Below are 13940 nucleotides of genomic sequence, written 5' to 3'. Positions count from 1 at the left end.
TTTTCCCTTAGTTACCTTTAAAGGTCCTGTCTCCAGAGCCTGTCACATTCTGAGGTCCTGGGGGCTTCAGCATATGCACTGTGGGGTTCACAGCTCAGCCTGGAAACACGGAGTCCCAGCCTTCTGACTAGGATTGTTTATGCGTCCCTTTCTCTCTTTATTTGATTAAAAACTCCTTTTGGATCCTTATCCAGACTCTATTTTTTCTTCAGTCAACCAACATCTATTCATCTCGTATCAGGCCCCAGAGGCTATGCTTGGCTGGGGGCAGAATCGAGCTGGCCCCAGGGGGTTCCTTCCATCAAGAGCAAACTCAGACTATAGCAGGTGCTCCGATCAGTGCTGCAGGAGCTCAGGGAACCATTTTTCTGAGGCATCAGGGAAGTCTTCACAGACCCCCACCTGGAAATAGACGCCTGAATAAGAGTTCATGCAACAGGAAGAGAGCAGGTCTGGGGGGCATGGGGCACAGGGAGCCAGTGAGAAAAGGCTGTAATGAAAAATGGCTGTCGTTTGGCTGATCGGAATGAGCCGGGTCCTCCTGTGATGTTCAGCCTGCTGTCTTCTTTCTTTCAATGGGGCTCCAGTTTCTAGCCCACCTGTCATGGTGTGGCCCTTGCCCCTGGTGCTCCAGGCCCGCCTGTGCTTACATTGGGCTCTGGGGAGGGATCTTGCTCACCAAAGCAGGGCTGTAGTAACTAGCCTGGGGGACATCCTTTCACATAGTGGCATATCATGCACAGTGGCAGGTATGCATGAGGGGGTGTGTGTGTGTGTGTGTGTGAAAGAGAGAGAGAGAGCACTCTTATCCAGAAGAAATTAAGGGTCTCCATAATCTTCAGCATCTGGGAGTCAGCCTGGTCTGTTCAGGGTGACTGAGCCTCAGGTTTCCCCATTAGCAAAAGGTGAGAAAATAGCCCTGAATGGAATGAATAGAGTTAATAACATGCACAGTGTTTAAGTGTGGACCTCAGATGTTCGAGTAACACTCAGTGGATGTTTTTATTTTTAGTACTATTATTTCCTAGGTTTGTTGTTTCAACTAAATGAAGCATTATGTGCAAGAGCCCAAAGCAATGCCAGGAGTGTCACAGCTGTCTGATGAGTGATAGGTGTGAATGTTAGGAAGAAATTCTCAGATCCAAACAAAATCTGGGTTGATATCCTGGGACAGAGCTAAAGTGCCAAAACTCACTCTCGTTGGCCTCCAGGATAGAAGGTCCAAGGTCAGGAATAGTGAGAACCATCAACCAAGGTTTGATTGTTTGTGTTATTCTAAGCTCCACATCACTTAATAATCTCCATACTATGAGTTCATGAGTCATTTAACTACACATTAAATTTAACATCCTCTTATTTTGTCCCCATTTTAAAGAGGAGGAATTGGAGGCACAGTAGGAGAGTAAAGCCAGCTGTGTTGTGGCACTCAGGCCCGGAGCGCTCCCTTAGGAAGCCGGGTTGGTCCTTGAGTGGAATCACCTCAGCCTAGCCATTCTCACCAAGAGGCAGAAAGTGCCAGCTGTCTGGACCATGTGAATACCCAAACCCACGTGACAGAAGTGCAGTCTCAGTTCCCAGCTGTCCACAGCCTGCCAAGCAGACAGGCTGTCCCATCACGGGCTATTCCCTCATGCACGGAGTCAACCAGCCTGAAACAACCATTGCCAAACAGCTTCTTGTTTTGACAGCTCCACAGTCCACCCTGTCACTTAATGGTCCTCCTCTGCCCACCAGGCTGCTTTGGGAGCTCAGCAATGCTTTTAGTAGGGGTCCTGCAGGGGGAAGCCAGTCCCAGGGAAAGCTGACATAAATGTTTACTGTTAGACGTGCTAAGTATTCACAGGTTCCCTTCGCCTCCAGCCTTCACCAACTGTGCAACGTCATCCTGGCAGAGGGGCTAAGAAACATTTTTCATGGCCCGGTCACTCACTGTAGTAAGAAGCTGGCAGTATCCCACCCCCACCTCACAAACCTTACCCTAGCTTGCAAACTCAAGCTCTTCCACTTCACTACCTGAGTGACTCTAAAAAGTCATTCACATTTTAAAAGCTTAGTTTGGAAAAATGAGAGGTTTGGACAACATCGGTATTTTCAAACCCAGAAGAATTCTAGAAATTTCTTCACGTGATTGGCCTAAATTAAAATCCTGGGCTTGATAAAAAGAGAATTCCATTCCTGGCTCAGCGACCATAGCTTGGTGGTTAGGGCACCAGCCACACACACTGAGGCAGGTGGGTTGGGACTGGGCCTGCTAAACAACAATGACAACTGAAACAAAAAATTGCCAGGCGTAGTGGTGGGCACCTGTAGTCCCAGCTACTTGGGAGGCTGAGGCAAGAGAATGGCTTAAGTCCAAGAGTTTGAGGTTGCTATGAGCTGTGACGCCACGGCACTCTACCGAGGGCGACCTAGTGAGACTCTGCCTTAAAAAAAAAAAAAGGAATTCCATTCCATTCCATTCCAGAAATCATTGTTATGGTCAAAATTCACATTTGTCGAGCCTGGCAGGGTAGAGGATGTTGCCCTGAGAGCTGAGGTCCTATGACCCATGCCCAACTGTTATTACCTTCAGAGTAGTTTCAGTTAACTGATAAAGTAATCAAATCACAAGTATTTAATGTCATTGTGGGCCATGGAAAAAGCCAGAATCAACCTATGCTTGTCTGTGAGTTCAAATCCCACAATCTCTCTGAGCTCAGAGACCCTTCTGTGGATACAAACACCTCCCAGAGCTTGTGAGAACTGAAGGAATTGACATTTGGAAGTGTTGGGCACATCCGTAGTCAGCAATAATATGCCCATCTCTCTTTCCTCAGATTATCAAGGTTTGGAGGCTTGACTGTGCCACAGAGAATAAAGACAAGAACTTTTGGCTTAAAGGATTAATTTTGCTGAAGAGAAAAGACGGATGCTAAGTATGGCTCTAAGAGTGCTGAAGAAAACACCTACAGGGTCCACAGGACCGAGAAATCACTCTTTAGTGCAGGTAGCCCTCTAGGGTCCCAGGGTTCCCTGTTCCCTAAATATTGTTCTAGAGTTCCCCTTTGTAAACCAACTGTAGTGAGAGAGAAGTGTTTTTCAAATACATCGCTATTGCCGGTAATCCATCCATTCCTTCAGCAAACGCTCATCCAAGTACCATGTCTCAGTGTTTTTGAAATGATTAAGAAACAAATTCTAAACTCACAGTAGAGGGTGCCCGCTGTGCACACAGGGAACCACAGATACTGCGAGCTGACTGCGAGGGGCTCCAGCAGCCTCAGATTTTGGTGTCCAGGGCAGTGCTGCACCCCCTGTCCATGGGCAGAAAGGCAGACTGCATGACTGTTGTTGTGATCTTACCATTGATGTTGTGGTCATTGCTTTCATCATTTTAGAGAACGTTGTCCCTGTTCTAAAACATTCCACGCCTTGGGTTTCATTATTTTTTTATTTTATTTTTTTTGTAGAGACAGAGTCTCACTTTATGGCCCTCGGTAGAGTGCCATGGCCTCACACAGCTCACAGCAACCTCCAACTCCTAGGCTTAAGCGATTCTCTTGCCTCAGCCTCCCGAGTAGCTAGGACTACAGGCGCCCGCCACAATGCCCGGCCATTCCTTGGCTGCAGTTTGGCCGGGGCCGGGTTTGAACCCGCCACCCTTGGTATATGGGGCCGGCGCCTTACCGACTGAGCCACAGGCGCCGCCCGGGTTTCATTATTTTTAATGTCAAAAGTTATTTAGAGCTAAATACAGAAACTGAAGAAACTGATGAAACATGGTAATAGTAAGAATACCTTCAGGACGCTTCCCGTAAAGTGCCTCTCCATAAAATCACTAACTTCATTCTGGCCACACCCCTAGGAAAAAGGAATTATTTTCCCATTATACAAATGGGGAAAATAAGGCTCAGAGAGAGCAATGGGCTTTTCGGAGGTCACACGGTTAACAAATGGCTGTGCTGCCCCCAAAGTAGTAACCTGATTGATTATCTCATGATAATCAATGGATAATCAATTGATTATCTCATGATAACCAATTACGGAAGATTTTGTTAATAGCCACAATTCCTCACCCTTCCTTATATCCATGCACATGCCATGTAATTTTTTTTTTAGGTTTTCCCCCTCAAGAAGAGGCTACTTTGACATTCTTCGACTCTGTGCTGCTACATGGCTTGCTTTGGTCAGGGGAGTGCTGGCTGGAGTGACATGACCAGTGGCCAGGACATGCCGGGACAGTTGGATCTTTGTGCCATCACCACGAGAAGAGCATACCTGGTCAGGGCTGAGTCCTGGAAGAGGATGAGAGGTGTGTGGGGCTGAGCCGCCCCAGGGTGCCTGGCTGGGAGCAGGGGTCGAGACCAGTCCCCCTCATCTGGCCTGCAAGATAAGAGCATGCTTGCTGTGCTGTGCTGTGGAGACCCTGGGCTTGCTCACTGGGCAGCAACACACATTATCTCACCCAGGTTTTAGGCCACAGTTGCAGCCACAGTATGGACCAGTAAGTATCCCAAGGACTTACCCAGTGGATAAGACACAAGATAAATGCAACTTGTAATCTTGGAGCATCTATCTTACTGGATAAGTCATTCAAAGCATTATTTCTATGCTAAAAATATACTTGCTTTTAACATACAGCAAAATGCAAGGTATGCTTGAATCAAAATAAAACATTAGACTTTAATTACATTTTCCTCATCTGAAGAGACCCCTGTAAACTTTCCTCCCATGACCCCCAAGACTGCCTAGTTCTTTGACAGAAGGACTTTCATGGAAAAGCCCAGGTTTAAACTTGGACTAAGGAGCACATGGAGAAAGTTCTAGTGTTTTCCACTGATATGACTGTAGGTAAGTGGAGGTGCCTCTGTTTTTCTTAGCTGTGAAAGTCACCCAGGATACAACCCAGAAGCATGAAGGAAATTATATAAGGGAATTTATATTGCAAACATAATGTATGGAGAATGCTTATGGCCTAGTAAATAAATAACAATAACAGCAACAAAAAGTGTCCGTTGGCCTAAACATGCCTCTCCACCTTGCTGTAGCAATAACTCTGTTTGGAAACCCCAGTCAGTTAAGTTCTGTCTCTGAGAATTCAAGAGGGACCTCTGAACTCATGGCATGCTCTTGCCAAACCCTAACAAGTAGGCCTAACACTGGCCCTGCTATCATGCAGGGCGTTTGCAGAGGCTAGTGGGGTTTGAGGCACTGTCCAGAGCCCAGAGGCAGACACAGTCTCTTCCCTGCAAATAAATGAAGCCTTGAAATATTATATTTTTATTTGTGCTGTGGGCTTTCTAAAAAATGACATGCCTTGTACAATGTTTTCTTTTCCTTTGCTTAAATGCTCTTGTCTTGAGCAGGAGAGACCAATAAATGGAGGAGTTTGCTGGCAGCAGTATCAAGTAGGAATTTTCAGAGGTTCCTGCAACTCATAGTATCTCTAAGCTCCAGAGTTAAGGAGTTAGAGAACCCAGCTGCCCAAACGAGAAAGCCAGGGAGCTTCCACCTGTCTTCCACACCTCCCCCGACTGCCCACCCAGCTCCACTGGTTGTACCTCTTAATGTCCCCCTGTGGGCACCTACCTCTCCAAGCCCTGCAGCCCTACTTGGACCCAGGTCCATTGCCCCTGGCCTTGCATTTGCATGAGCCTTTGCCAATTCTCTGCAGTCCAGTCTCCCCTGCAACCAATTCCTCTTTCTGAGCCAAACATCTCATGGCATGTTCAGTGCTTTCCCAGTGCCAGTGGGTAGAAGTCCAAGCCCCTCAGTTTAGGAGACAAAGACCATTGCAGTATGGCTCCAGCTTTCTTACTCAGCCTCATCCTCACCCCTCATTCCCTGGCACAAGAGCCATCAGCTGTGCCAACGTGACCACAATTCCCGCCCTGCTAGGCCTTCTCCTGCTGCTCTTCAGGCCTCTGGGAGACTTCCACATGGTCTATTGATCCCAAGTCCAAAATGATCATCCTTGGAAAGTGTTCATACATTGGCAAAACTGGAGCCTGGGCCCCACCCTTGATTTAATGTTCTTCAATCACCATCTTGAAAAGCTTAAGGATGCTTTCTTGGAACTCGTGTTTTGTAAGCGAAGCCCAAGGGGACAAGTGAGCAGAAGAGACACATGTTACGTGTGCATCCGCTATTCCCTGCCACCCCATTCCCAAGAAGTCTTCGAATTCTGATCCAAGATGCACAAGGTTTCAGCCAGACCCAAAGCAACCATAAGGCAAGTGTGTGGCCTCCAGTACTGAGCAGCAAGGGCTCCTCCCAGAGGCCATAATATCTGTTACAACCAGAACTTGGGTCAAATGCCTAAAAATGGCAATGGATGTTCCAAGAAGCATGAGTGACAGAGGACCCTGCCAGGTTCTTTCTTACTCTTGTCACTTCCCTGTGTCAGCCAGTCACTGACACGGAAAATGATGGCATCAAAGGAAGACAGCAGCTCCTTTCCTCGAAGTTCTGCTCATCAGCATGGAGCAGGGAGAGAACATGGTAGGATGTGTGCGTGTCAAGAAGGGGAGTAAGAATGGCCAAGTCTGCTCTGTGCCACATTTCCACTGTTCTGGCGAAAAAGAAAGAAACGTGCATATAGGAGCTACAGCATTTGATGGGAACACACAATCCTGAGGCTCCACATCTGCTCAGTGCCCTTACATCCACATTTTAAGACCCAACAACTCTGGCTACCACTGGGCAAGAGAGATGAGTGAGATGAGCAAGAACCTTCTCTAAAGAAGACAGATAAATGGCTAAAAAACATGAAAAAATGCTCATCATCCCTAATCATTAGAGAAATGTCAAAACCACCCTGAGACATCTCGTAACCCCAGTGAGAATGGCCCACATCATAAAGTCTCAAAGCTGCAGATGCTGGTGTGATGTCGAGAGAAGGGAACACTTTTACCCTGCTGCTGGGACTGCAAACTAATACAACCCTTTTGGAAGGCAGTATGGAGAACCCTCAAAGAACTCAAATTAGACCTCCCATTTGATCCTGCAATCCCATTACTAGACATGTACCCAGAAGAAAAAGAAATCATTTTATCATAAGGACATTTGCTCTAGACTGTTTATCGCAGCTCAATTTACATTGCCAAAATGTGGAAAAAGCCTAAATGCCCACCAACCCAGGAATGGATCAACAAGCTTTGGTATATGTATACCATGGAATACTTTTCAGCCACTAAAAAAGATGGAGATGTTACATCTTTTGTATTAACCTGGATGGAGTTGGAACACATTATTATTAGTAAAGCATCACAAGAATGGAGAAGCAAGAATCCAATGTACTTAACTGTAATATGAAGGCAGCAGATGAGCTAATACAAGGGTGGATAGGGGAATGAGCAAGTGGGGAGAGAGCTGGAGAGTGGGGGATGGGGGTTATGGTGTATGACACACCTCTTGAGGGTGGGATACAATTACAAGAAGGACTTTATCAAACAAATGCAATCAGTGTAACCTAATTCTTTGTACCCTCAATGAATCCCAAATAATAATAATAATAATAATAAAGACTGGCATCATGCAACTTAAAGACCAATGGTAAAAATTTGTGCTAATCATTCTGAGTTTTTATTTACTTAGATTGGTATTAAATACTAAATTTAAAGAACACCATGGCAAGGCAAGAGCAAAACCACCAGAGAAAATATCCTTTATATTTTAGTAGCTCTAATAGCATTTTCTTCCATTTTTTGAACAAAGGCCCCCCACTTACACTTGGCACACTAGCTAGCCTTGTCTGGGGAGAGACATGGACAAGAGGCATCCTCTTCCTTCCACGCTCTGATGACACAGGTGAGGTGGACAGTTACAACCTCACAGCTCAGCAGCATCCCTCCTGCCTCCATGATCATTGCTTAGTATCCTTCTCCCCTCTCTGGACTGTGGCCCTTGAGACCTGGGCCTTGGCACCAAGCAGTCCTCAGTGAGTGTCTGTAAAGAGCAGATGACCTTTGACTTGATGCCTTCTCTTTACCCTTGTCCAGTGGATTGATTGATCCTTATCCAATGGATGCTTAGTTCTTTGGGTGCTTTTGTCGAATTAAGTCCCTGTGGGCATTCCTTTTAAAAGACACACACTCACTCACACATGTAGGCGTGTGCACACATGCACACACACTGCAACTGCTTTTAATTAAGGAAGGGAGAACAAGAAGTGAGATGGCAGTAGCCTCCTTGCTTGACATCTCCTGTGGGTTTCCTTCCTGGACACTGTCCTGGAGGTTCAAAGCCTTGTCTGGTCTCCCAATCTCAGGAACCTTGGTAGCACAAGAGCCGATTGTGATTCCCAGGTAATCATGCCTCTTTGCATTTTGCTATTTATGCTTTTGCCTGTGCAATTCATTTTCTTGAGTGAATGAATGAATTCATTCATTTATTTTTTTGAGTAAATCAATGAATCAAAAGATGAAAGGTTAAGGAAAAAGTAGTAAACCCGAGCTGTCAGTGACTGCTGTGTCTGCTTCCCTGGTAACAGGTCCTGGTGGGCATGTTGACTTGTTGGTGTTGAGCACAGGGACTGTGAGTCCTGTCACTCCCATTGCCTCATGCTGAGCTGGGACTGGCAGCCCCACCAACTATGTCAACATTCAGCTCTCAGAGGCTGATGGGTAGATGAGGGTGAAAGTACAGGCTTTAGAGCAGTGGTTCTCAACCTTCCTAATGCCCGACCCTTTAATACAGTTCCTCATGTTGTGGTGACCCCAATCATAAAATTATTTTCATTGCTACTTCATAACTGTAATTTTGCTACTGTTTTTTCTTCTCTTTTGTATTGTTTGTTAAATTTTTTAATTAAATCATAGCTATGTACATTAATGCAATCATAGGGTACAATGTGCTGGTTTTATATACAATTTGAAATACTTTCATCAAACTGGTTAACATAGCCTTCACCACATTTTCTTAGTTATTGTGTTAAGACATTTATATTCTACACTTAGTAGATTTAACATGTACCCTTGTAAAATGCATGATAGATGTGATACCACCAATTACCCTCCCCCCATCCTCCTCCTCCATTCTCCCCACCCTTTCCTCTTTCCCCTTCTTCTTGGGCTATAGTTGGGTTTCCATGGAAGTGTAGGTGCTTATAAATTTGTTTCATAGTAGGGCTGAGTACACTGGATATTTTTTCTTCCATTCTTGAGATACTTTGCTAAGAAGAGTATGTTTTAGCTCTATCCATGTAAAAATAAAAGAGGTAAAGTCTCCATTTTTGTTTAAGGCTGCATAATATTCCATGGTGTACATATACCACAATTTATTAATCCATCACCGGTCAATGGGCACTTGGGCTTCTTCCATGACTTAGAAATTATGAATTGGGCTGCAATAAACATTCTGGTACAAATGTCTTTGTTATAAAGTGATTTTTGGTCTTATGGATATACCTAGTAGAGGAATTGAAGGCAGGTCTATCCCTAAGTGTTCTCCAAACATCTTTTCAAAAGGAATGTATTAGCTTGCATTCCCACCAGCAGTGCAGAAGTGTTCCCTTTTCTCCAAAGCCACACCAACATCTGTAGTTTGGGGATTTTGTGATGTGGGCTAATCTTACTAGAGTTAGATGATATCTCAAAGTGGTTTTGATTTGCATTTCTCTGATGATTAGGATGATGAGCACTTTTTCATGTGTCTGTAGGCCATGCTCCTGTCTTCTTAAGAGAAGTTTCTTGTCAAATCCCTTGCCCACACTGAGATGGGATTACTTGTTCTTTTCTTGCTAATACATTTGAGTTCTCTGTGGATTTTGGTTATTAAACCTTTGTCAGAGACATAACCTGCTAGTATCTTCTCCCATTTTGAGGGCTGTCTGCTTGCTTTACTTTGTTCTTGGCTGTGCAGAAGCTTTTTAGTTTGATCAGATCCCAGTAATGTATTTTTGGTGTTGTTTCAATTGCCATATAAAATATTCCTCCAGGACAATTTCTTCAAGTGTTTTCCCTGCACTTTCTTCTAGTATTTTTATAGTTTCATGCCTTAAGTTTAAATCTTTAAATCCAGTGAGAGTCTATCTTTGTTAATGGTGAAAGGTGTGAGTCCAGTTTCAGTCTTCTACAGGTCACCATCTAGTTCACCTAGCACCATTTGTTAAATAGGGAGTCTTTTCCCCACTGAATGTTTTTGGTTGGCTTATTGAAGGTCAAATGACAGAAAGTAGCTAGGCTCATCTCTTGGTTCTCTATTCTAATCCATATATCTACCTCTCTGTTTTTGTGCCAATACCATGCTATTTTGATCACTATTGATTTACAGTATAGTCTGAGGTCTGGTAGCGTGATTCCTCCTGCTTTGTTTTTATTTCTGAGTAATGTCTTGGCTATTCGAGGTTTTTTATGTTGCCATATAAAACAAAGGATTATTTTTTTGAGATCTTTAGAGTATGACAGTGGAGCATTAATAGGGATTGCATTAAAATTGTATATTGCCTTGGGTAGTATGGACATTTTAACAATGTTGATTCTTCTAAGCCATGAGCATGGTATGTTTTTCCATTTGTTAACATCTTCAGCTATTTCTTTTCTCAGAGTTTCACAGTTCTCTTTATAGAGATCTTTCACGTTCTTTGTTAGGTAAACTCTCAAATATTTCATCTTCTTTGGCAATACTGTAAAAGGAATAGAGCCCTTGACTGTTTTTTCAGCTTGACTATTGTTGGTATATATAAAGGCTACAGATTTGTGAGAAGTTTTTATAAAGTAGTTTTTGGTCTTATGGATATGTACCTAGTAGAGGAATTGAAGGAATTTTGTAACCTGAGATGTTGGTGTATTCCTTGATCACTTCTAAGAGTTTTGAAGTTGAGTCCTTGGGATTTTTCAGGTATAGGATTATATCATCAGTGAAGAGTGAGAGTTTGATCTCCTCTGACCCTATATGTATACACTTGATTGCCTTCTCTTGCCTGATTGTGATGGCTAAGACTTTCATTACAATGTTAAAAAGCAGTGGTGACAATGGGCAACCTTGCCTGGTTCCTGATCTTAATGGAAATGATTTCAATTTTACTCCATTCAATACGATATTGTCTGTGGGTTTGCTGTAGATGGCCTCTATCAGTTTAAGAAATGTCCCTTCTATAGTATTTTCTTAAGTGTTCTGATCATGAAAGGATGCTGGATATTTTTTTTTGAGCAGATCAAAAGTATTAATTTATTTGTTCATATCGGAAGCAGAGTAATTAGCTACCTTTTTTATTAAGTCATATATACATAGATCATGAATACATTTATGCCTTTGTGGGATTCAATGTGTTGATTATTTATACAAATTGGAGTGCTTACATTCTACTAATTAACATAGCTTTCACCTCATTTACTTAATCACACTGTTAAGACATTTGTGTTCTATACTTGATAGATTTGACTTGTACCCTTGTCATATGTTCCATAGGTGTGGCCCCACAATTAACCCTCCCTCTATCAAACCACCTCCCTCCCTTCCCTTCCCTCCCCTTCCCTCCTTCATCCTGGGATGTAGTTGTGATATATCTTTCATATGAAAGTGTGAGTGATTATAAATTTGTTTCATAGTAGTACAAGTATATTGGATTTTTTTTCCATTCCTGAGATACTTTACTAAGAAGAATATTTTCCAGCTCCATCCATGTAAACATAAAAGAGGTAAAGTCTCCATCTTTTTTAATGCTGCATAGTATTCCATGGTATACATATACCATAATTTATTAATCCATCATGGGTCAATGGGCACTTGGGCTTCTTCCATGACTTGGCAATTATGAATTGACCTGCAATGGACAATCTGATGCAAATATCTTTGTTGCCAAGTGATTTTTGGTCTTTTGGATAAACACATAGTAGAGGAAATGCAGGATCAAACAGCAGGTCTACATTTAGATCCCTGAGTGTTCTCCAAACTTCTTTACAAAAGGAACATACTAGCTTACATTCCCACCAGCTGTGCAGAAGTGTTCCCTATACTCCACATCCACGCTAACATCTGTAGTTTTGGGATTTTGTGATGTGGGCTACTCTTACTGGAGTTAGATGATATCTCAAAGTGGTTTTGGTTTGCATTTCTCTGATGAGTGAAAAGGATGAGCATTTTTTTCATGTGTCTGTAGACTGTGCACCTGTCTTCTTCAGAGAAGCTTCTGTTCATGTCTCTTGCCCACAACGAAATGGGATCACTTGTTCTTTTCTTATTAATAAGTTTGAATTCTCTGTGGATTCTGGTTATTAAACCTCTGTCAGAAATATAACCTGCAAAAATCATCTCCCATTCTAAGGGCTATCTATTTGCTTTACTTACTGTGTTCTTGGCATGCAGAAGATTTTTAATTTGATCAGATCCCAGTAATGTATTTTTGATGTTGCTTCAACTGCCCGGGGGGGTCCTTCTCATAAAGTATTCTCCCAGGCCAATTTTTTTGTTTGTTTGTTTTTTGCAGTTTTTGATTGGAGCTGGGTTTGAACCCGCCATTTCCAGCATATGGGGCTGGTGCCCTACTCCTTTGACCCACAGGCGCCGCCCCTTCCTGGACAATTTTTTCAAGTGTTTCCCCTGCACTCTCTCCAAGATTTTTATAGTTTCATGCCTTAAGTTTAAATCCTTTAACCAGTGACAGTCAATTTTTGTTAGAGGAGAAAGGTGTAGGCCTAGTTTCAGTCTTCTACAGGTCACCAGCCAATTCACCCAGCACCATTTTTAAATAGGGAATCTTTCCCCCAGTTTATATGTTTGGTAGGTTTATCAAAGATCAAAAATGACGATAAGGGTCTGGGTTCATCTCTTGGTTTTCAATTCTGTTCCATATATCTACCTCTCTACTTTGTGCCAGTACCATCATGTTTTGATCACTACAGATTTATAGTATAGTCTCGAGTCTGGTAGCATGATTCCTCCTGATTTGTTTTTATTTCTCAGTAATGTCTTGGCTATTCGAGATTTTTTGTTTGTTTGTTTTCATATAAAACAAAGTACTAATTTTTCCAGATCTTTGAAGTATGACAGAGGTGCTTTAATAGGTATTGCGTTAAATCTGTAGCTTGCTTTGGGTAGTATATACATTTTAACAATGTTGATTCTTCCCAGCCATGAGCATGATATATATTTCATGATTTGTTAACATCTTCAGCTATTTATTTTCTTAGAGTTTCATAGTTCTCTTTATAGAGATCTTTCACGTCCTTTGTTAGGCACACTCCCAGATATTTCCTCTTATTTGTCACTATTGTAAAGGGAATAGAGTCCTTGACTGTTTTTTCAGCTTGACTATTGTTGGCATATATAAAGGCTACAGATTTGTGAGTATTGATTTTGTATCCTGAGACGCTGCTGTATTCCTTGATCACTTCTAGGAGTTTTCTAGTTGAGTCCCAGGGGGTTTCCAGATATACAATCGTATCATCTGTGAAGAGTGACAGTTTGATTTCCTCTGATCCTATTTGGATACCTTGATTTCCCTCTCTTGCCTGATTGTGATGGCTAAGACTTCCATTACAATGTTAAAAAGCAGTGGAGACAATAGGCAACCTTGCCTGGTTCCTGATTTGAATGGAAATGTTTTTAATTTTACTCCATTCAATACAATATTGGCTGTGGGTTTGCTGTAGATGGCCTCTATCAGTTTAAGAAATGTTCCTTCTATACCTATTTTCTTAAGCATTCTGGTTAAGCAAGGATGCTGAATATTATCAAAAGCTTTTTCTGCATCAATTGAGAGAATCATATGGTCTTTGTTTTTTAATTCTGTTTATGTGATGTATTGTATTTATAGATTTACGTATCTTGAACTATCCTTGGGACCCTGGGATGAAATCCACCTGGTTGTGATGTATAATTTGTTTGATGTTTTGCTGGATTCTGTTTGCTAGGATCTTATTGAATATTTTTGCATCAATATTCATTAGAAATATTGGTCTATAATTTTCTTTTCTTGTTGGGTGTTTTCCTGGTTTGGGGATCAGCGTGCTATTTGCTTC

The sequence above is a fragment of the Nycticebus coucang genome, chromosome 17, assembly GCF_027406575.1.
Source record: "Nycticebus coucang isolate mNycCou1 chromosome 17, mNycCou1.pri, whole genome shotgun sequence".
In the NCBI taxonomy this organism is placed as follows: Eukaryota; Metazoa; Chordata; class Mammalia; order Primates; family Lorisidae; genus Nycticebus; species Nycticebus coucang.
The sequence above is the reverse complement of the archived record's forward strand: the minus strand, read 5'-3'. Positions refer to the sequence as shown.